This window comes from Melanotaenia boesemani, chromosome 19 (assembly GCF_017639745.1).
Source record: "Melanotaenia boesemani isolate fMelBoe1 chromosome 19, fMelBoe1.pri, whole genome shotgun sequence".
Lineage (NCBI taxonomy): Eukaryota > Metazoa > Chordata > Actinopteri > Atheriniformes > Melanotaeniidae > Melanotaenia > Melanotaenia boesemani.
The window spans coordinates 29,985,042-30,008,725 of NC_055700.1; positions in this window are offsets into that span (position 1 = coordinate 29,985,042).

Sequence of the window (23,684 nt, forward strand, 5' to 3'; positions counted from 1 at the left end):
GGCGGGCGCCCCGTTGCCATGGCAACAGGTGTTCTATTGAATTTTTTGGTCGGCTCAGCATGTTACACGTGTGTGCCAAGTTTCGTCTTCCTATGTTGAAGTAGACGTTCGGGACCCCATTCATTTGGGGAATTTTTGTGTCCGTAGGTGGCGCTGTTGAGCCAATTTTGCATTGAAGTCAATGCGAACTTTAGAATATAAAATTTTTCACCGGGCTTGATGTGTGTGCCAAGTTTCACAACTTTTCATGGGTGTTTAGGGGGTCAAATTTGGCCTCGAAATGCTTAGAAGGAGGAGAAGAATAATTAAAGCCGCAAGCGGCATCCATCGGGTCCGAGCTGCTTGGACCCCGCCACCCGATGTTGCCATGACAACCGGTGGTGTAACGCGTTAAGGACCCAACAAGTATGAATCCTGTCAAGTTTGGTGCAGTTCCCATTTATTCCTGTGGAGATGTAATCAAACCGTGTTTCATGGCGAGAAGGCATTTTCCGTCGGTTGCCACGGTAACAGGCTTTCTCCTATTAGAAAGATTTTAATAGCGTTTGGTCCCCAACTTTTCAGCAAGCTTCCCACCAAGTGTGGAGTCAGTTGCACGAATCCCCTCAGAGTAGTTTGTTCAAATGGCAATGAAATCCAAAATGGCGGGCACCCCGTTGCCATGGCAACAGGTGTTTGATTGAATACGTTGCTGGACTTGGGGTGTGACAGGTATGAATACTGTCAAGTTTGGTGCAGATCCCATCTATTTCTATGGAGATATGAGCAAACCGTGTTTCATGGCGAGAAGGCTTTTTCCGTCGGTTGCCACGGTTACAGGCTTTTTCCTATTAGAGAGATTTGAATAGCGTTTGGTCCCCAACTTGTCAGGAACGTTCTCACCAAGTTTGGAGTCGGTGGCCTGAATCCCCTCAGACTAGTTCGTTCAAATGGCAGTGAAATCCAAGATGGCGGGCACCCCGTTGCCATGGCAACAGGTGTTCGATTGACCTCTTTGCTGGACTTGGGGTGTCACAGGTATGAGTCCTGTGAACTTTGGTGCAGATCCCATGTATTTCTGTGGAGATATGAGCAAACCGTGTTTCATGGCGAGAAGGTCATTTTGCGTCGGTTGCCACGGTAACATGCTTTCTGCTATTAGAGAGATTTGAATAGCGTTTGGTCCCCAACTTGTCATGAACGTTCCCACCAACTTTGGAGTCGGTCGCCCGAATCCCCTCAGACTAGTTCGTTCAAATGGCAGTGAAATCCCAGATGGCGGGTACACCGTTGCCATGGCAACAGGTGTTCGATTGACTTCTTTGCTGCACTTGGGGTGGGACACGTATGAATGCTGTGAAGTTTGGTGAAGATCCCGTGTATTTCTATGGAGATATGAGCCAACCGTGTTTCATGGCGAGGAGGCTTTTTCGGTCTGTTGCCACGGTTACAGGCTTTTTCCTATTAGAAAGATTTGAATAGCGTTTGTTCCCCAACTTGTCAGGAAGGTTCCCACCAAGTTTGGAGTCAGTCGCCCGAATCCCCTCAGACTAGTTCGTTCAAATGGCAGTGAAATCCAAGATGGCGGGCACGCCGTTGCCATGGCAACAGCTGTTTGATTGAGTTCTTTGCTGCACTTGGGGTGTCACCAGTATGAATACTGTCAAGTTTGGTGCAGATCTCACGTATTTCTATGGAGATATGATCAAACCGTGTTTCATGGCGAGGTCATTTTCCGTCGGTTGCCACGGTAACACGCTTTCTGCTATTAGAAAGATTTGAATAGCGTTTGGTCCCCAACTTGTCAGGAAGCTTCCCACCAAGTTTGGAGTCGGTCGCACGAATACCCTCAGACTAGTTCGTTGAAATGGGAGTGAAATCCAAGATGGCGGGCACCCCGTTACCATGGCAACAGGTGTTTGATTGACTTCTTTGCTGGACTTGGGGTGTCACACGTATGAATTCTGTCAAGTTTGGTGCAGATCCCACGTATTTCTATGGAGATATGAGCAAACCGTGCTTCATTGCGAGAAGGCGTTTTTCCGTCGGTTGCCACGGTAACACGTTTCCTGCTATTAGAAAGATTAGAACAATTTTTGGTCCCCAACTTGTCAGGAAGCTTCCCTCCAAGTTTGGAGTCAGTCGCACGAATCCCCTCAGACTAGTTCGTTCAAATACGATGTGTGTAAAGTGGAAAAAATGGCCAAAAAATGGCCGTTCACGCCAAGATGGCGGGCACCCCGTTTCCATGACAACAGGTGTTTCATTGACTTTTTTGCTCGACTCGGGGTGTTACACGTGTGTGCCAAGTTTCGTCGTCCTACGTCAAAGTAGACGTTCCCGGACCCCGTTCTATGGGGTATTTTGTTGACTTCTAGGTGGCGCTGTTGAGCCATTTTTGCATTCAAGTGTGTGCAGACCTTAGAATATGAAAATTTGCTCGGGTCTTGATGTGTGTGCAAAATTTCACAACTTTTCATGGGTGTTAAGGGGGTCAAATTTGGCTAAACGTCGCTTAGAAGAATAATAATAAGAAACATAGCAGAAACAATAGGGCCCCGCCATACTTTGTATGGCTCGGACCCTAATTAAAGCCGCAAGCGGCATCCATCGGGTCCGAGCGTCCTGGACCCCGCCACCCGATGTGGCCATGAGAACAGGTGGTGTAATGCGTTAAGGACCCAACGTGTATGAATCCTGTCAAGTTTGGTGCAGTTCCCATTTATTCCTGTGGAGATATGAGCAAACCGTGTTTCATGGCGAGAAGGCTTTTTCCGTCGGTTGCCACGGTTACACGCTTTCTCCTATTAGAAAGATTTGAATAGCGTTTGGTCCCCAACTTGTCAGGAAGGTTCCCAGCAAGTTTGGAGTCGGTTGCACGAATCTCCTCAGACTAGTTCGTTCAAAAGGCAGTTAAATCCAAGATGGCGGGCACGCCGTTGTCATGGCAACAGGTGTTCAATTGACTTCTTTGCTGCACTTGGGGTGTGACATGTAAGAATACTGTGAACTTTGGTGAAGATCCCATGTATTTCTATGGAGATATGAGCAAACCGTGTTTCATGGCGAGAAGGTCATTTTCCGTGGGTTGTCACGGTAACACGCTTTCTGCTATTACAAAGATTTGAATAGCGTTTGGTCCCCAACTTGTAAGGAGGCTTCCTATTAAGTTTGGAGTCAATCGCACGAATCCCCTCAGACTAGTTTGTTAAAATACGATGTGTGTAAAGTGCAAAAAATGGCCAAAACATGGCCGCACACGCCAAGATGGCGGGCACCCCGTTTCCATGGCAACAGGTGTTTCATTGACTTTTTTGCTGGACTCGGGGTGGTATACGTGTGTGCCGAGTTTCGTCTTCCTACATCGAAGTAGACTTTTGGGACCCCATTCATTTGGGGATTTTTTTGGTCTGTAGGTGGCGCTGTTGAGCCATTTTTGCATTGAAGTGTATGCGGACCATAGAATATCGAAATTTGCTCGGGGCTTGATGTGTGTGCCGAATTTCACAACTTTTCATGGGTGTTTAGGGGGTCAAATATGGCTTTTAGGCGCTTAGAAGGAGGAGAATAAACATTTGGAAAACAATAGGGCCCCGCCATACTTTGTATGGCTCGGACCCTAATAATAATAAACATAGCAGGAACAATAGGGCCTTGCCATACTTCGTATGGCTCGGACCCTAATTAAAGCTGCAAGCAGCGTTGGAGGCCCTCGCACCTCTGGCGCCGCTTCGGCCTATTGCACCGCCCCATCACCCCGCAACCTCCCTCCAGCAGCACAGCCGCTATCGCCCACAGCCATATGCCCATTCTTCCAGAGTTTATCTCCATCAAGAGGTGATTTTCCTCATGAGAGGATCAGCTTGCACCTCAGCCTTTCCAGTGATGACATCTGAAGCATTCATGACCTTGTTTCTTACAAACTGTGTTGAATTCCCACAAACTGGAGCATGATTTTATCAAGAGGAAAATTCCACGTGGCCACTAGGTGGTGGTAAAGTTGTTTTAATGTAGGACCATGTTCAGGTTGGAACTCTATTGAGAACAGGAAAATATTAGCTCAATTGGTCAACTGACAGCAGGGTTAGTGCCACTTCCTGTATAATGGCGAATGATTTAAACCATCACAGAAAGCCATTTTAATCATGATGCTGTAAGACGTCAGTCATATTTTCAACCATAAGTTCATGAAGGATGATATTAATGAGTTAGAATTAGTTATACAGATGATAAAGGTTAAAATGGTGGGACTTCCTTTTCCCAGGGGGCGGGGCTATGGTGTTGAGAACATAAGGACATGAAGAGGCATTTTTGTTTGTCCTGTCATGTTACATAAATATGCCACATTTTATCATGTCGTTCAAAGCAGTGGTTGGAGCTGATAGATTAAATATTTATAGGGGGCGCTATAGAGCCATATTACCAGCATATATCTATTTGAATCAGTTCCAGGCCTGACCAGTGTCCTCCCTGCCAAGTTTGGTGGAGATCAGGAGTACATTGGGTCAGTTAGAAGTACTTCCTGTTTAATGGCGGTGGATGCCATTCGCCATGGTTTTGCTTGGCGAGGGAACTTGAGGTTTTTTTCTGTAGTATCATGAAAGGGTTTGACCTGATCTGAAGCACTTTTGAGTGTGTGAGATTCATTCCTAAAAAGAGGGACCCCGGTGTCTGAAAAAGGCACTTCCTGTTTCAAATGGGCGGGGCTTAGGCCAAGACCAAAAGTAGTAGCATGTATCTGTTCAGTAGCTGACCCTGATGAATCACTGTAAGTGTCATATTGATTGGATGAAAATTGAGGGATTTATACTGATTAATGATGTCATGGCGTCTTATCCAAGCTTGTAATGGCGCCACGGTGTCGCCGTGCAGCGTTGAGCAATGTCCAGATGACAACATCTGGACATGTAGATGTGGTCGGCATGGAACTGAAGTGAAACATGGGCAGTTTGGTGGAGACTGAGTGTTGTATGTCAGAAATAATCGATTCTGTGCATGATGGCAAAACATCAAAACTTGATGAGGCGCCGCCGCTGAACGCCACCTCCTATTAGAAAATTTTCAATAACTTTTGAACACACATGCCTCTGGAGTGTTCAGACTGAGTTTGAGGTAAATACGATAAAATCTGTAGGAGGAGTTCGTTCAAATGCAAGGCAAAGAAACAGGCAAAAATGACCCCAGAAATGACACTTTTTTCAAAATGGCCGACTTCCTGTTGAAGATATCATTTAGGTCCAAGAGGCTTTTTTGTACATCCTTCCAAGTTCTATCAATATACCGGATTTCAGCCATATCGCTCAATGTAGTGGGCAGATATGATCAATTAAATATTTGTAGGGGGCGCTATTGAGCCATATTGCAATTTTTGCAGCATATGTCAATGCCACTGAGTTCCCGACCTGACTGCACTTCTTCCTGACAAGTTTGGTGGAGATCAACGTTACAATGGGTCAGTTTCAAGTACTTCCTGTTTGATGGCGTCGGACCACTATTCGCCATGGTTACGTTTGGCAAAGGAACTTGAGATTTTTATTGTGATATCATGAAAGGGTTTGACCTGTTGTGAAGCACTTTCAAGTGTGTAGGTTTTATTCCTGAGGAGATGGACCCCGGCGTCTGACAAAAAGCACTTCCTGTTGAAAATGGGCGGGGCTTAGGGCTTGTCTGGAATTGGTCATATGGATCTGTTCAGGGCCGGACCCTGATTAATCGCTGCAAGTCTGATGGGGATTGGATCAGAATTGAGGGATTTATAGTGATTTATGATGTCATGGCGTCTTATCAAAGTTCGCCATTGCGCCACGGTCTCGCCCTGCAGTGTAGAGCAATAGTTCTCACTGGATGTCATCACCAACTTGTTTTCTGCTGTCTCACCCAGTTTGGACCTGGTTGTGTCCAAAACCTCAAATAAGTGGCTCTCTGAGTAAAAACCATGATTTACTGTCGCCAGGGGGCGTGGCCAATTCATAACCCAAATATTGACATGTAGATGTGTTCAGGGTGGGACTGGCATCATACATGGCCATTTTGGTTCAGATATATTGTTTTATGTGGAAGTTATATCACTTTCGTTCTTCACGGCGAGACGTCAAACATTGAGGCCCCACCCCCTCCATGCCCTTTCTCCTATTAGAAAACTTTCAATAACTTTTAAAGACACATGCCTTCTGAACATCCTGAGCTATTTTGGTAGCATTATGATGAAATCTCTAGGAGGAGATAGATTTTGAAAATTTCAGTAAAACGCCAAAATGGCGAATTTGACCCAAAATGGCCGACTTCCTGTTGGTTTTAGGCTGTTACTCCAAGAGGATTTTTTGTTCGCCCAAACATTTGGAATACATATAGCGATTTTTATAAAGACTGATGACATGCAGTGGCGGGGCATCATAAATAGGTGGCGCACTCATTCAATTTTGCCCGAACAGTCCCAAGCACCCCAAAATACGTAAATTTACGCATTCCTTTGGGGGGGTACGCAAAACTAGGCGCGTTTTCACGCATGTTCAGGTCCCCTACCATGCGATTTACTTTTGAGAAGAAGAATAATAAGAAGAAGAAGAATTAAAGCTGCAAGCAGCGTTGGAGGCCCTCGCACCTCTGGCGCCGCTTCGGCCTATTGCACCGCCCCATCGGCCAAGAGCCTCCCTCCAGCAACACAGCCTCTCTTGCCCACAGCCATATACCCATTCTTCCAGAGTTTATCTCCATCAAGAGGTGATTTTCCTCATCAGAAGATCAACTTGCACGTCAGCCTGTCCAGTGATGACATCTGAAGCATTCATGACCTTGTTTCTTACAAACTGTGTTGAATTCCCACAATCTGGAGCATGATTTCATCAAGAGGAAAATTCCACGTGGCCACTAGGTGGTGGTAAAGTTGTTTTAATGTAGGACCATGTTCAGGTTGGAACTCTAATGAGAACAGGAAAATATTAGCTCAATTGGTCAACTGACAGCAGGGTTTGTGCCACTTTCTGTATAATGGCGAATGATTTAAACCATCACAGAAAGCCATTTTAATCATGATGCTGTAAGACGTCAGTCATATTTTCCACCATAAGTTCATGAAGGATGATAAATTGAGTTAGAATTAGTTATACAGATGAGAAAGGTTAACATGGTGGGACTTCCTTTTTCCAGGGGGTGGGGCTATGGTGTTGAGTACATAAGGACATGAAGAGGCAATATTTGTTTGTCTTGTCAAGTTACATAAATATGCCACATTTTATCATGTCGTTCAAAGCAGTGGTTGGAGCTGATAGATTAAATATTTACAGGGGGCGCTATAGAGCCACATAACCAGCATATGTGTATTTGAATCAGTTCCAGGTCTGACCACTGTCCTCCCTGCCGAGTTTGGTGGAGATCAGGTGTACATTGGGTCAGTTACAAGTACTTCCTGTTTCATGGCGGTGGACGCCATTCGCCATGTTTTGCTTGAGGAACGAACTTGAGTTTTGTTTTCTGTAATATCATGAAAGGGTTTGAACTGATCTCTAGCACTTCTGAGTGTGTGAGGTTAATCCCTGACGAGAGGGAACCCGCTGCAGGAAAATGGCACTTCCTGTTTCAGGTGGGCGGGGCTTAGGTCAAGACCAGAAGTAGTTGTATGTATCTGTTCAGGAGCAGACCCTGATTAATCACTGTATGTGTGATGGTGATTGGATGAAAATTGAGGGATTTATACAGATTAATGATGTCATGGCGTCTTATCCAAGGTTGTCATGGCGCCACGGTCTCGCCATGCAGCGTTGAGCAATGTCCAGATGACATCATCTGGACATGTAGATGTGGTTGGCATGGAACTGAAGTGAAACATGTGCAGTTTGGTACAAAATGAGTGTTGTATTTCAGAAATAATGGATTCCGTGCTTCATGGCGAAACATCAAAACTTGATGAGGCGCCGCCGCCGAACGCCACCTCCTATTAGAAAATTTTCAATAACTTTTGACTACGCATGCCTCTGGAGTGTTCAGACTGAGTTTGAGGTAAATACAATAAAATCTGTAGGAGGAGTTCGTTCAAATGCAAGGCAAAGAAACATGAAAAAATGACCCCAAAAATGACAATTTTTTCAAAATGGCCGACTTCCTGTTGAAGTTATCATATAGGTCCAAGAGGCTTTTTTGTACATCCTTCCATGTTCTATCAATATACTGGATTTCAGCCATATTGGGCAATGTAGTGGGCAGACATGATCAATTAAATATTTTTAGGGGGCGCTATAGAGCCGTATTACAATTTTTCCAGCATATGTCAATAAGGCAGAGTTCCCGACCTGACCGCGGTCCTCTCTGCCGAGTTTGGTGGAGATCAACGTTACAATGGGTCAGTTACAAGTACTTCCTGTTTGATGGCGTCGGACCACTATTCGCCAAGGTTACGTTTGGCAAAGGAACTTGAGATTTTTATTGGGGTATCATGAAAGGGTTTGACCTGTTCTGAAGTACTTTCAAGTGTGTAAGTGTCATTCCTGAGGAGATGGACCCCAGCGTCTGAAAAAAACCACTTCCTGTTGGAAGTGGGCGGGGCTTAGGGCTAGTCTGGAATTGGTCATATGGATCTGTTTAGGGCCGGATCCTGATTAATCCCTGCAAGTCTGATGGGGATTGGATCAGAATTGAGGGATTTATAGTGATTTATGATGTCATGGCGTCTTATCAAAGATCGCCATGACACCACGGTCTCGCCCTGCAGCGTAGAGCAACAGTTTTCACTGGATATCATCACCAACTTGTTTTCTGCTGTCTGACCCAGTTTGGACCTGGTTGTCTCGAAAACGTCAGATAAGTGGGTCTCCAAGTAAAAACAATGACTTCCTGTCGCCAGGGGGCGTGGCCAATTCATAACCCAAATATTGACATGTAGAGGTGTTCAGGATGGGAATGGCATCATACATGGCAATTTTGGTTCAAATATATTGTTTTACGTGGAAGTTATATCACTTTCGTTCTTGACTTCCTGTTGGTTTTAGGCTGTTACTCCAAGAGGATTTTTTGTTCGCCCAAACATTTGGAATACATATAGCGATTTTTATAAAGACTGATGACATGCAGTGGCGGGGCATAATAAATAGGTGGCGCTCTCATTCAATTTGGCCCGAACAGTCCCGAGCACCCCAAAATATCAAATTTTTCACATTCCTTTGGGGGGGTACACAAAAATAGGCGCGTTTTCATGCATGTTCAGGTCCCCAAAAATGCCTCCAATGTTTAAGAAGAAGAATAATAATAAGAAGAAGAAGAAGAAGAAGAATAAGGAAAAAACGGAGCAATTACAACAGGCCTTCGCACCGCCTTCGGTGCTCGGGCCTAATAAGGAAAAAACGGAGCAATTACAACAGGCCTTCGCACCGCCTTCGGTGCTCGGGCCTAATAAACATAGCAGAAACAATAGGGCCTTGCCATACTTTGTATGGCTCGGACCCTAATAAACATTTGGAAAACAATAGGGCCCCGCCATACTTTGTATGGCTCGGACCCTAATAATAAACATTTGGAAAACAATAGGGTCTCGCCATACCCTAATAATAAACATAGCAGAAACAATAGGGCCTTGCCATACTTTGTATGGCTCGGACCCTAATTAAAGCCGCAAGCGGCATCCATCGGGTCCGAGCTGCCTGGACCCCGCCACCCGATGTCGCCATGACAACAGGTGGTGTAACGCGTTAAGGACCCAACCTGTATAAATCATGTCAAGTTTGGTGCAGTTCCCATGTATTCCTATGGAGATAAGAGCAAACCATGTTTCATGGAGAGAAGGCTTCTTCCGTCGGTTGCCACGGTTACAGGCTTTTTCGTATTAGAAAGATTTGAATAGCATTTGGTCCCCAACTTGTCAGGAAGGTTCCCAACAAGTTTGGAGTCTGTCGCACGAATCCCCTCAGAGTAGTTCGTTCAAATGGCAGTGAAATCGAAGATGGCGGGCACCCCGTTGCCATGGCAACAGGTGTTCAATTGACTTGTTTGCTGGACTTGGGGTGTGACACGTATGAATACTGTGAAGTTTGGTGTAGATCCCATGTATTTCTATGGAGATATGATCAAACCGTGTTTCATGGCGAGGTCTTTTTCCATCGGTTGCCACGGTAACACGCTTTCTGCTATTAGAAAGATTTGAGGAGCGTTTGGTCCCCAACTTGTCAGGAAGGTCCCCACCGAGTTTGGAGTCGGTCGGACCATTCTCCGCAGACTAGTTCGTTCAAATGGCAATGAGATCCAAGATGGCGGCCACCCCGTTGCCATGGCAACAGGTGTTTGATTGACTTCTTTGCTGGACTTGGGGTGTCACACGTATGAATACTGTCAAGTTTGTTGGAGATCCCATGTATTTCTGTGGAGATATGAGCAAACCGTGTTTCATGGCGAGAAGGCGTTTTTCCGTCTGTTGTCACGGTAACATGCTTTCTGCTATTAGAAAGATTTGAATAGCGTTTGGTCCCCAACTTGTCAGGAAGCTTCCCACCAAGTTTGGAGTCAATCGCACGAATCCCCTCAGACTAGTTCGTTCAAATACGATGTGTGTAAAGTGCAAAAAATGGCAAAAAAATGGCCGCACACGCCAAGATGGCGGGCACCCCGTTGCCATGGCGACAGGTGTTACATTGAGTTTTTTGGTCAACACGGGGTGGTACACGTGTGTGCCGAGTTTCGTCTTCCTACGTTGAAGTAGACTTCCTGGGCCCCATTCATGTGGTGATTTTTGGTGACTGTAGGTGGCGCTGTTGAGCCAATTTTGCATTGAATAGTATGCGGACCTTATAATATCCGATTTTCGCCGGGCTTGACGTGTGTGCCAAGTTTCACAACTTTTCATGGGTGTTTAGGGGGTCAAATTTGGCGTCGAAATGCTTAGGAGGAGAAACATTTCAGGAACAATAGGGCCTTGCCATACTTTGTATGGCTCGGACCCTAATAATAATGAAAGCCGCAAGCGGCATCCATCGGGTCCGAGCGTCCTGGACCCCGCCACCCGATGTTGCCATGACAACAGGTGGTGTAATGCTTTAAGGACCCAACCTGTGTGAATCCTGTCAAGTTTGGTGCAGTTCCCATTTATTCCTGTGAAGATATAAGCAAACCGTGTTTCATGGCGAGAAGGCGTTTTCCGTCGGTTGCCACGGCAACACGCTTTTTCCTATTAGAAAGTTTTGAGGAGCGTTTGGTCCCCAACTTGTCAGGAAGCTTCCCACCAAGTTTGGAGTCAGTCGCACGAATCCCCTCAGACTAGTTCGTTCAAATGGCAGTGAAATCCAAGATGGCGGGCACCCCGTTGCCATGGCAACAGGTGTTCGATTGACTTGTTTGTTGGACTTGGGGTGTCACACGTATGAATACTGGCAAGTTTGGTGCAGATCCCATGTATTTCTATGGAGATATGAGCAAACCGTGTTTCATGGCTAGAAGGTCATTTTCCCTCGGTTGCCACGGTAACACGCTTTCTGTTATTAGAAAGATTTGAGGAGCGTTTGGTCCCCAACTTGTCAGTAAGCTTCCCACCAGGTTTTGAGTCAGTCGCACGAATCCCCTCAGACTAGTTCGCTCAAATGGCAGAGAAAACCAAGATGGCGGTCACCCAGTTGCCATGGCAACAGGTGTTCCATTGAGTTTTTTGGTCGACTCGGGGTGGTACACGTTTGTGCCGAGTTTCGTGTTCCTACGTCGAAGTAGACTTTTGGGACCCCATTCATTTGGGGATTTTTTTGGTGTCTAGGTGGCGCTGTTGAGCCATTTTTGCATTGAAGTGTATGCAGACCTTAGAATATCGAAATTTGCTCGGGGCTTGATGTGTGTGCCAAGTTTCACAACTTTTCATGGGTGTTTAGGGGGTCAAATTCTGCTTTAAGGCGCTTAGAAGGAGAATAAACATTTGGAAAACAATAGGGTCCTTCCATACTTCGTATGGCTCGGACCCTAATAATAATTTTCTGTCATAAACATGCCAAACAAAGAGGTCTTTAAGGTCTTTTTAAAGATTGCGTGGTCTGTGGAACCCTGAGGTGGTATTTTGTTTTTTAATGCCAATAAAGCTGAATCTGAGAAAAACAGAAAAAATTAAAGCTGCAAGCAGCGTTGGAGGCCCTCGCACCTCTGGCGCCGCTTCGGCCTATTGCACCGCCCCATCGACCAACAGCCCCACTCCAGCAACACAGCCGCTCTTTCCCAGAGCCATAAACCCTTTCTTCCAGAGTTTATCTCCATCAAGAGGTGATTTTCGTCATGAGAGGATCAGCTTGCACCTCAGCCTTTCCAGTCATGGGATCTGAAGCATTCATGACCTTGTTTCATACAAACTGTGTTGAACTCACACAAACCGGAGCATGATGTCATCAAAAGGAAAATTCCACGTGGCCACTAGGTGGCGCTATAGTCGTTTTCATGTAGAACCATGTTCAGGTTGGAACTGTAATGAGAACAGGAAAATATCAGTTCAACTGGTCAACTGACAGCAGAGCTAGAGCCACTTCCTGTTTCATGGCGAATGATATAACCATAGGGGGCGCTATAGAGCCAAATAACCAGCATATGTCTATTTGAATCAGTTCCAGGCCTGACCACTGTCCTCCCTGCCAAGTTTGGTGGAGAACAGGAGTACATTGGGTCAGTTACAAGTACTTCCTGTTTCATGGCGGTGGACGCCATTTGCCATGTTTTGCTTGAGGAAGGAACTTGAGGTTTTTTTTCTCTAATATCATGAAAGGGTTTGAACTGATCTCAAGCACTTTTGAGTGTGTGAGGTTAATCCCTGCCGAGAGGGACCCTGCTGCAGGAAAAAGGCACTTCCTGTTTCATGTGGGCGGGGCTTAGGCCAAGACCAGAAGTAGTTACATGTATCTGTTAAGGAGCAGACTCTGATTAATCAGTGCAAGTGTGATGCTGATTGGATGAAAATTGAGGGATTTATACTCAATAATGATGTCATGGCATCTTATCCAACCTTGTGATGGCGCCACGGTCTCGCCATGCAGCGTTGAGCAATGTCCAGATGACAACATCTGGACATGTAGATGTGGTCGGCATGGAACTGAAGTGAAACATGTGCAGTTTGGTGCAAAATGAGTGTTGTATTCCAGAAATAATGGATTCCATGCTTGATGGCGAAACATCAAAACTTGATGAGGCGCCGCCGCTGAACGTCACCTCCTATTAGAAAATTTTCAATAACTTTTGACCACGCATGCCTCTGGAGTGTTCAGACTGAGTTTGAGGTGAATATGATAAAATCTGTAGGAGGAGTTCGTTCAAATGCAAGGCAAAGAAACATGCAAAAATGACCCCGGAAATGACAATTTTTTCAAAATGGCCAACTTCCTGTTGAAGTTATCATATAGGTCCAGGAGGCTTTTTTGTACATCCTTCCAAGTTCTATCAATATACTGGACTTCAGCCATATTGGTCAATGTAGTGGGCAGATATGATCAATTAAATATTTGTAGGGGGCGCTATAGGGCTATATTGCAATTTTTGCAGCATATGTCAATGCGGCTGAGTTCCCAACCTGACCGCGTTCCTTCCTGCCAGGTTTGGTCGAGATCAGCAGTACAATGGGTCACTTAGAAGTACTTCCTGTTTGATGGCGTCGGAGCACTATTCGCCATGGTTACGTTTGGCGAAGCATCTTGAGATTTTTATTGTGGTATCATGAAAGGGTTTGACCTGTTGTGAAGCACTTTCAAGTCTGTAAGTTTCATTCCTGAGAAGATGGATCCCTGCGTCTGAAAAAAAGCACTTCCTGTTGGAAGTGGGCGGGGCTTAGGGCTAGTCTGGTATTGGTCATATGGATCTGTTCAGGGCGGGATGCTGATTAATCTCTGCAAGCCTGATGGGGATTGGATCAGAATTGAGGGATTTATAGCGATTTATGATGTCATGGCGTCTTATCGAAGTTCGCCATGGCGCCACGGTCTCGCTCTGCAGCGTAGAGCAATGGTTTTCACCAGATATCATCACCAACTTGTTTTCTGCTGTCTGACCCAGTTTGGACCTGGTTGTGTCCAAAACGTCAGATAAGTGGGTCTCCAAGTAAAAACCATGACTTCCTGTCACCAGGGGGCGTGGCCAATTCATAACCCAAATATTGACATGTAAATGTGTTCAGGATGGGACTGGCATCATACATGGCCATTTTGGTTCAGATACATTGTTTTATGTGGAAGTTATATCACTTTCGTTCTTCACGGCGAGACACCAAACTTTGAGGCCCCACCCCCTCCATGCCCTTTCTCCTATTAGAAAACTTTCAATAACTTTTAAAGACACATGCCTTCTGGACATCCTGAGCTATTTTGGTAGCGGTACGATGAAATCTCTAGGAGGAGATAGATTTTGAAAATGTCAGTAAAACGCCAAAATGGCGACTTTGATCCAAAATGGCCGACTTCCTGTTGGTTGTAGGCTGTTGCTCCAAGAGGATTTTTTGTTCGCCCGAACATTTAGAATATATGTAGCGATTTTCATAAAGATTGATGATGTGCAGTGGCGGGGCATATTAAATAGGTGGCGCTCTCATTCAATTTTGCCCGAACAGTCCCAAGCACCCCAAAATATCAAATTTTTCGCATTCCTTTGGGGGGGTACACAAAAATAGGCGCGTTTTCGTGCATGTTCAGGTCCCCAAAAATGCCTCCAATGTTTAAGAAGAAGAAGAAGAAGAAGAAGAAGAAGAAGAAGAAGAAGAAGAAGAAGAAGAATAAGGAAGAAACGGAGCAATTACAACAGGCCTTCGCACCGCCTTCGGTGCTCGGGCCTAATTAAAGCTGCAAGCAGCGTTGGAGGCCCTCGCACCTCTGGCGCCGCTTCGGCCTTTTGCACCCCCCCATCACCTAGCAGCCTCCCTCCAGCAGCGCGGCCGCTCTCGCCGACAGCCATATACCCATTCTTGCAGAGTTTATCTCCATCAAGAGGTGATTTTCGGCATGAGAGGATCAACTTGCAACTCAGCCTGTCCAGTCATGACATCTGAAGCATTCATCACTTTGTTTCTTACAAACTGTGTTGAATTCCCACAAACTGGAGCATGATTTCATCAAGAGGAAAATTCCACGTGGCCAGTAGTTGGTGGTAAAGTTGTTTTAATGTAGAACCATGTTCAGGTTGGAACTCTGTTGAGAACAGGAAAATATTAGCTCAATTGGTCAACTGACAGCAGGGTTAGTGCCACCTCCTGTATAATGGCGAATGATTTAAACCATCACAGGAAGCCATTTTAATCAAGCTGCTGTAAGAAGTCAGTGATATTTTCAACCATGAGTTCATGAAGGATGATATTAATGAGTTAGAATTAGTTATACAGAGGATAAAGGGTTAAAATGGTGGGTCTCCCTGTTTCCAGGGGTCGGGGCTATGGTGTTGAGAACATCAGGACATGAAGAAACTTTTTTGTTTGTCCTGGCATGTTACAAAAATATGCCACATTTTATCATGTCGTTCAAAGCAGTGGTTGGAGCTGATAGATTAAATATTTATAGGGGGCGCTATAGAGCCACATAACCAGCATATGTGTACTTGAATCAGTTCCAGGGTCTGACCACTGTCCTCCCTGTCAAGTTTGGTGGAGATCAGGAGTACATTGGGTCAGTTACAAGTACTTCCTGTTTAATGGCGGTGGACGCCATTCGCCATGGTTTTGCTTGACAACGGAACTTGAGGTTTTTTTCTATAGTTCCATTAAAGGGTTTGACCTGATCTCAAGCACTGTAGAGTGTGTGAGGTTAATCCCTGAAGAGAGGGACCCCGCTGTCTGAAAATTGCACTTCCTGTTTCAAGTGGGCGGGGCTTAGGCCAAGACCAGAAGTAGTAACATGTATCTGTTCAGGAGCAGCCCCTGATTAATCAGTGTAAGTGTCATATTAATGGTATGAAAATTGAGGGATTTATACTGATTAATGATGTCATGGCGTCTTATCCAAGCTTGTAATGGCGCCACGGTCTCGCCATGCAGCGTTGAGCAATGTCCAGATGACAACATCTGGACATGTAGATGTGGTTGGCATGGAACTGACGTGAAACCTGTGCAGTTTGGTACAGAATGAGTGTTGTATTTCAGAAATAATGGATTCCGTGCTTGATGGCTCAACATGAAAACTTGATGACGAGCCGCCGCTGAACGCCACCTCCTATTAGAAAATTTTCAATAACTTTTGACCACACATGCCTCTGGAGTGTTCAGGCTGAGTTTGAGGTAAATACGATGAAATCTGTAGGAGGAGTTCGTTCAAATGCAAGGCAAAGAAACATGCAAAAATGACCCCCAAAATGACACTTTTTTCAAAATGGCCGACTTCCTGTTGACGTTATCATATAGGTCCAAGAGGCTTTTTTGTACATCCTTCCAAGTTCTATCAATATACTGGATTTCAGCTATACTGTTCAATGTAGTGGGCAGATATGATCATTTAAATATTTGTAGGGGGCGCTATAGAGCCAAATTGCACTTTTTCCAGCATATGTCAATGTGGCTGAGTTCCCAGCCTGACTGTGGTCCATCCTGCCAAGTTGGGTGGAGATCAGCAGTACAATGGGTCAGTCACAAGTACTTCCTGTTTGATGGCGTCGGACCACTATTCGCCATGGTTACGTTTGGCGAAGGAACTTGAGATATTTATTGTGGTATCATGAAAGGGTTTCACGTGTTATCAAGCACTTTCAAGTGTGTAAGTGTCATTCCTGAGAAGAAGGACCCCGGCGTCTGAAAAAAAGCACTTCCTGTTGAAAGTGGGGGGGGCTTAGAGCTAGACCGGAATTGTTGAAATGGATCTGTTCAGGGCCAGACACTGATTAATCCCTGAAAGTCTGATGAGGATCGGGTGAAAATTGAGGTATTTATACTGATTTATGGTGTCATGGCGTCTTATCAAAGTTCACCATGGCGCCACGGTCTCGCCCTGCAGCCTAGATCAACAGTTTTCACCGGATATCATCACCAACCTGTTTTCTGCTGTCTGACCTAGTTTGGACCTGGTTGTGTCCAAAACATCAGATAAGTGGGTCTCCGAGTAAAAACTATGATTTCCTGTCGCCAGGGGGCGTGGCCAATTCATAACCTAAAAATTGACATGTAGATGTGTTCAGGATGGGACTGGCATCATACATGGCCATTTTGGTTCAGATATATTGTTTTATGTGGATGTTATATCACTTTCGTTCTTCACGGCGAGACGTCAAACTTTGAGGCCCCGCCCCCTCCATGCCCTTTCTCCTATTAGAAAACTTTCAATAACTTTTAAAGACACATGCCTTCTGAACATCCTGAGGTATTTTGGTAGCAGTACGATGAAATCTCTAGTAGGAGATAGATTTTGAAAATGTCAGTAAAACGCCAAAATGGCGACTTTGACCCAAAATGGCCGACTTCCTGTTGGTTTTAGGCTGTTACTCCAAGAGGATTTTTTGTTTGCCCAAACATTTGGAATACATGTAGCGATTTTCATAAAGATTGATGACGTGCAGTGGCGGGGCATCATAAATAGGTGGCGCTCTCATTCAATTTTGCCCGAACAGTCCCGAGCACCACAAAATACGTAAATTTACACATTCCCTTGGGGGGTACGCAAAATTAGGCGCGTTTTCGCGCATGTTCAGGTCCCCTAAAATGCAATTTACTTTTGACAAGAAGAAGAAGAATAAGGAAGAAACGGAGCAATTACAATAGGCCTTCGCACCGCCTTCGGTGCTCGGGCCTAATTAAAGCTGCAAGCAGCGTTGGAGGCCCTCGCACCTCTGGCGCCGCTTCGGCCTATTGCACCGCCCCATCACCCCGCAACCTCCCTCCAGCAGCACAGCCGCTATCGCCCACAGCCATATACCCATTCTTCCAGAGTTTATCTCCATCAAGAGGTGATTTTCCTCATGAGAGGATCAGCTTGCACCTCAGCCTTTCCAGTGATGACATCTGAAGCATTCATGACCTTGTTTCTTACAAACTGTGTTGAATTCCCACAAACTGGAGCATGATTTTATCAAGAGGAAAATTCCACGTGGCCACTAGGTGGTGGTAAAGTTGTTGTAATGTAGGACCATGTTCAGGTTGGAACTCTATTGAGAACAGGAAAATATTAGCTCAATTGGTCAACTGACAGCAGGGTTAGTGCCACTTCCTGTATAATGGCGAATGATTTAAACCATCACAGAAAGCCATTTTAATGATGCTGTAAGACGTCAGTCATATTTTCAACCATAAGTTCATGAAGGATGATATTAATGAGTTAGAATTAGTTATACAGATGATAAAGGTTAAAATGGTGGGACTTCCTTTTCCCAGGGGGCGGGGCTATGGTGTTGAGAACATAAGGACATGAAGAGGCATTTTTGTTTGTCCTGTCATGTTACATAAATATGCCACATTTTATCATGTCGTTCAAAGCAGTGGTTGGAGCTGATAGATTAAATATTTATAGGGGGCGCTATAGAGCCATATTACCAGCATATATCTATTTGAATCAGTTCCAGGCCTGACCAGTGTCCTCCCTGCCAAGTTTGGTGGAGATCAGGAGTACATTGGGTCAGTTAGAAGTACTTCCTGTTTAATGGCGGTGGATGCCATTCGCCATGGTTTTGCTTGGCGAGGGAACTTGAGGTTTTTTTCTGTAGTATCATGAAAGGGTTTGACCTGATCTGAAGCACTTTTGAGTGTGTGAGATTCATTCCTAAAAAGAGGGACCCCGGTGTCTGAAAAAGGCACTTCCTGTTTCAAATGGGCGGGGCTTAGGCCAAGACCAAAAGTAGTAGCATGTATCTGTTCAGTAGCTGACCCTGATGAATCACTGTAAGTGTCATATTGATTGGATGAAAATTGAGGGATTTATACTGATTAATGATGTCATGGCGTCTTATCCAAGCTTGTAATGGCGCCACGGTGTCACCGTGCAGCGTTGAGCAATGTCCAGATGACAACATCTGGACATGTAGATGTGGTCGGCATGGAACTGAAGTGAAACATGGGCAGTTTGGTGGAGGCTGAGTGTTGTATGTCAGACATAATCGATTCTGTGCATGATGGCGAAACATCAAAACTTGATGAGGCGCCGCCGCTGAACACCACCTCCTATTAGAAAATTTTCAATAACTTTTAACCACACATGCCTCTGGAGTGTTCAGACTGAGTTTGAGGTAAATACGCTAAAATCTGTAGGAGGAGTTCGTTCAAATGCAAGGCAAAGAAACATGCAAAAATGACCCCAAAAATGACACTTTTTTCAAAATGGCCGACTTCCTGTTGAAGTTATCATATAGGTCCAAGAGGCTTTTTTGTACATCTTCCCAAGTTCTATCAATATTCTGGATTTCAGCCATATCGGTCAATGTAGTGGGCAGTTATGATCAATTAAATATTTGTAGGGGGCGCTATAGAGCCATATTGCAATTTTTCCAGCATATGTCAATGTGGCTGAGTTCAAGGCCTGACCGCGTTCCTTCCTGCCAAGTTTGGTGGAGATCAACGTTACAATGGTTCAGTCACAAGTACTTCCTGTTTGATGGCGTCGGACCACTATTCGCCATGGTTACGTTTGGCGAAGGAACTTGAGATTTTTATTGTGGTATCATGAAAGGGTTTGACCTGTTGTGAAGCAGTTTCAAGGGTGTAAGTTTCATTCCTGAGGGGATGGACCCCGGCGTCTGAAAAAAAGCACTTCCTGTTGAAAGTGGGCGGGGCTTAGGGCTAGACCAGAATTGGTGATATGAATCTGTTCAGGGCCGGACCCTGATTAATCCCTGCAAGTCTGATGGGGATTGGATCAGAATTGAGGGATTTATAGTGATTTATGATGTCATGGCGTCTTATCGAAGTTCGCCATGGCGCAACGGTCTCGCCCTGCAGCGTAGAGCAACAGTTTTCACTGGATATCATCACCAACTTGTTTTCTGCTGTCTGACCCAGTTTGGACCTGGTTGTGTCCAAAACTTCAGATAAATCGGTCTCCAAGTAAAAACCATGACTTTCTGTCACCAGGGGGCGTGGCCAATTCATAACCCAAATATTGACGTGTAGATGTGTTCAGGATCGGACTGGCATCATACATGGCCATTTTGGTTCAGATACATTGTTTTATGTGGAAGTTATATCACTTTCGTTCTTCACGGCGAGAAGTCAAACTTTGAGGCCCCACCCCCTCCATGCCCTTTCTCCTATTAGAAAACTTTCAATAACTTTTAAAGAGACATGTCTTCTGGACATCCTGAGCTATTTTGGTAGCGGTACGAAGAAATCTCTGGGAGGAGATAGATTTTGAAAATGTCAGTAAAACGCCAAAATGGCGACTTTGACCCAAAATGGCCGACTTCCTGTTGGTTTTAGGCTGTTACTCCAAGAGGATTTTTTGTTCGCCCGAACATTTGGAATACATGTAGCGATTTTCATAAAGATTGATGAGGTGCAGTGGCAGGGCATCATAAATAGGTGGCGCTCTCATTCAATTTTGCCCGAACAGTCCCGAGCACCACAAAATACGTAAATTTACACATTCCCTTGGGGGGGTACGCAAAATTAGGCGCGTTTTCGCGCATGTTCAGGTCCCCTAAAATGCAATTTACTTTTGACAAGAAGAAGAAGAATAAGGAAGAAACGGAGCAATTACAATAGGCCTTCGCACCGCCTTCGGTGCTCGGGCCTAATAAGGAAGAAACGGAGCAATTACAATAGGCCTTCGCACCGCCTTCGGTGCTCGGGCCTAATAAAAGATTCTTTTAGTTGATGAGTAAAAAAAAGTGAGAAATCTTAAGAAAATTCCTTCTTCCTACTATACGTTAGAATAATCTGTGTAGACGACAGATGGAAAGTAATAATAAGTAATCATATTTCCTCTAATTAGGTTTTTTTTAGCACATTTAAGCTATGTGATTCTGTGTTTTTACTAATTTCTTTCAGAAATTCTCACTTTTAAAAGAAAGTACAAGACAGGGTTGGAATCACAGGGAAGCTAAGGGGAGCTCAGCTCCCCTGAAAAGCAGACAAGCTCCCCCAAAGACATTCAGCTGACTCTCTGAGGAGGAGCCTTAAAAGTATTCCCCTTTCAGGTTATATTTAATTTTTCAATAAGGTTCCTGATGTTTCGTAAAAGTAGGGATGCACCAATAGCACATGTTTTCAAACCAGTACTTCACAAGTACTCACATCTGAGTACTTGTGAAGTACTGGTGTGGGTTCTAATAAATCCCATTACAGTTTCCTGGTAGGGAATGTGGACCAGAGTGTCTGATGGGACTGGGGTTAATGGGAAATGAAAAATCAGATGGGTCATCCTGCAGTCGTCCTCCAAATGCCAGATTATTGTAAAAATAAATCCTACATTTCTGAAACAAATCTGGGATTTTTTCAGGGCTGTCAAAATGAAACCATTAATGAAGATTTTAAATTAGCTCCTTCAGTTTTTAACACAACGAAGTTAGAACACATGCCATTTTAAAAACCTCATTGGGACATTATCACCACGACAGAGGCTGATTTTGGGCATGTAGGTTTCTTATCACGGCGGCGAACCACCAGAAACCACTTTACCCTCCTTATTTCTGAAGCTTATGACAGTTTTCCAGCCTTACATGTACAGGACGCTGCAGGATGACCCATGGATACATCACACCACTGATCGGCGCAAACACCAACTTGTGTTATCTGGGGTGGTGGCTCAGAACGTTAGAGAACCACTGCTCTAAATGTGAGGCTGGAAAACTGTCAGAATCTTCATAAATCAGGAGGGTGACGTGTTTTTGGTGGATTCTGTGAAGAAGCAGCTAGTTTTCTCTCAGACAACAGCTCAAACTCACATATTTCAAATAACTCCAGTAGTAGCTAAAACTTAGTTTCTGGATGGATACTCTAAATATACAGTTTTTCTCTATTGCCAAAACACAAAACCCAGTACTCTAAACCAAATGACCAGTTGCCTAAACACATTTAGTAAAACTCCCCCCCTTTTGCCACAACCACAAACACAATTCACCTGTAGACACTGTTCACAAAACCCATCCCCTTTTTCTCAAAACTCAAAACAAAAATTGCCGTGCTAAAACACATTTTGCATATAACTCTGCTCCAATATGCATTGTGAAGCTCATGTGATGCAAAATGCTACCCACAATCAGCAAAACTTGAACACAATGAACATACCTGGTGCCAATCAGTAAACACAACGACTCATAATTGAAAACACCTATTGCAAATGATGTGACCACACCTATATAAGTCAGTGCAGTTTGCTGAAAGTTCAAAAACAAAAATGGATGATGAAGACAGAAGAAGAGGAGTTTGTGTCAGAGGAGGGAGAGGAGTTTGTGTCAGAGGAGGCAGAGGAGTTCGTGTCAGAGGAGGCAGAGGAGCGGGCCGAGGAGGGAGAGGAGCAGGTCAAGGAGGCAGAGGAGCGGGCCGAGGAGGGAGAGGAGCGGGCCGAGGAGGGAGAGGAGCAGGTCAAGGAGGGAGAGGAGCGGGCCGAGGAGTGGGCCAAGGAGGGCGAGAAGCAGTCCAAAGAGGAGCAGGCCAAGGAGCGAGAGGAGAAGGAGGGCAAGCAAGACAATGCATTTTCATTACAGATGAAATGAGAGCAACAGTCATTGACCACGTCATTGTCCACGGCATGACAATGACCGAAGCGGGACAACGAGTCCAACCAAACCTCAGCAGATTCTCAGTGGGCACCATTATTCGGGCCTTCAGAGAACACAACAGGTACTGTATGTAGTAGTTTTTTAGTCACTACACTAGATATTCACAGTATACAGTAGTATAGTGGAGTGCACCTACATACAGACAAGTGCAATCATGGTTACAGTAAAAGTGTGTACTGCAAGGACCATTTCTGACCAAATGACTATGTTTGTTTCTCTAGAGTTGAAAGATTGCCATTTGCAGGTGGGAGGGCTTCCAGATTCACACCAGCCCAAGAGGTCCTCATTGTGGATATGGTTCGGGAGAACAATGTGATCAGACTACGGGAGATACGGGAGAGGATCATTGGTGACAATTTGAACTTTCCGACCATTGACAATGTCAGCCTGACAACCATAGACAGAGTCTATATACTATACAATACTATACTGTCGTACTGTAATGTGCTCTATTGACTGTCTTTCTGAACACCTGAAAACGCTATTTGTTTCCACAGAGGATGTTCCAGTTGGAGTCCATGGCCAGACCCCATGAATTTATATTTGTGGATGAGGCTGGCTTCAACCTCACAAAAAGGAGGAGGAGAGGCCGTAACATCATAGGACAGAGAGCTATCGTTGATGTGCCCGGCCAACGTGGAGGAAACATCACTCTCTGCGCTGCCATGAGTTCTAGAGGGCTTCTCCACCGGCATGCTGAACTTGGTGCCTACAACACTGAGCGTCTCCTCACCTTCCTAGGAGAGCTCAGAGATGTTTTGCATGACAATGACCACCTGAATGCTCAGCCAGCAGATCACCACGACCAGCAGATTCCTGGGCCAGCTGATCTTCCCAAATACGTCATCCTCTGGGACAATGTTAGCTTCCATCGCAGCATCCAGGTCAGAGAGTGGTTTAACATCAATCAGCAATTCATTAATGTGTGTCTGCCACCCTACTCTCCGTTCCTAAACCCAATAGAGGAGTTCTTCTCAGCATGGCGGTGGAAGGTCTATGACCGCCAACCTTACACTAGAGAGAACCTTCTCAGGGCTATGGACCTGGCCTGTGATGATGTGGCTGTGGAGGCGTTCCAAGGCTGGGTGCGGCATGCCAGG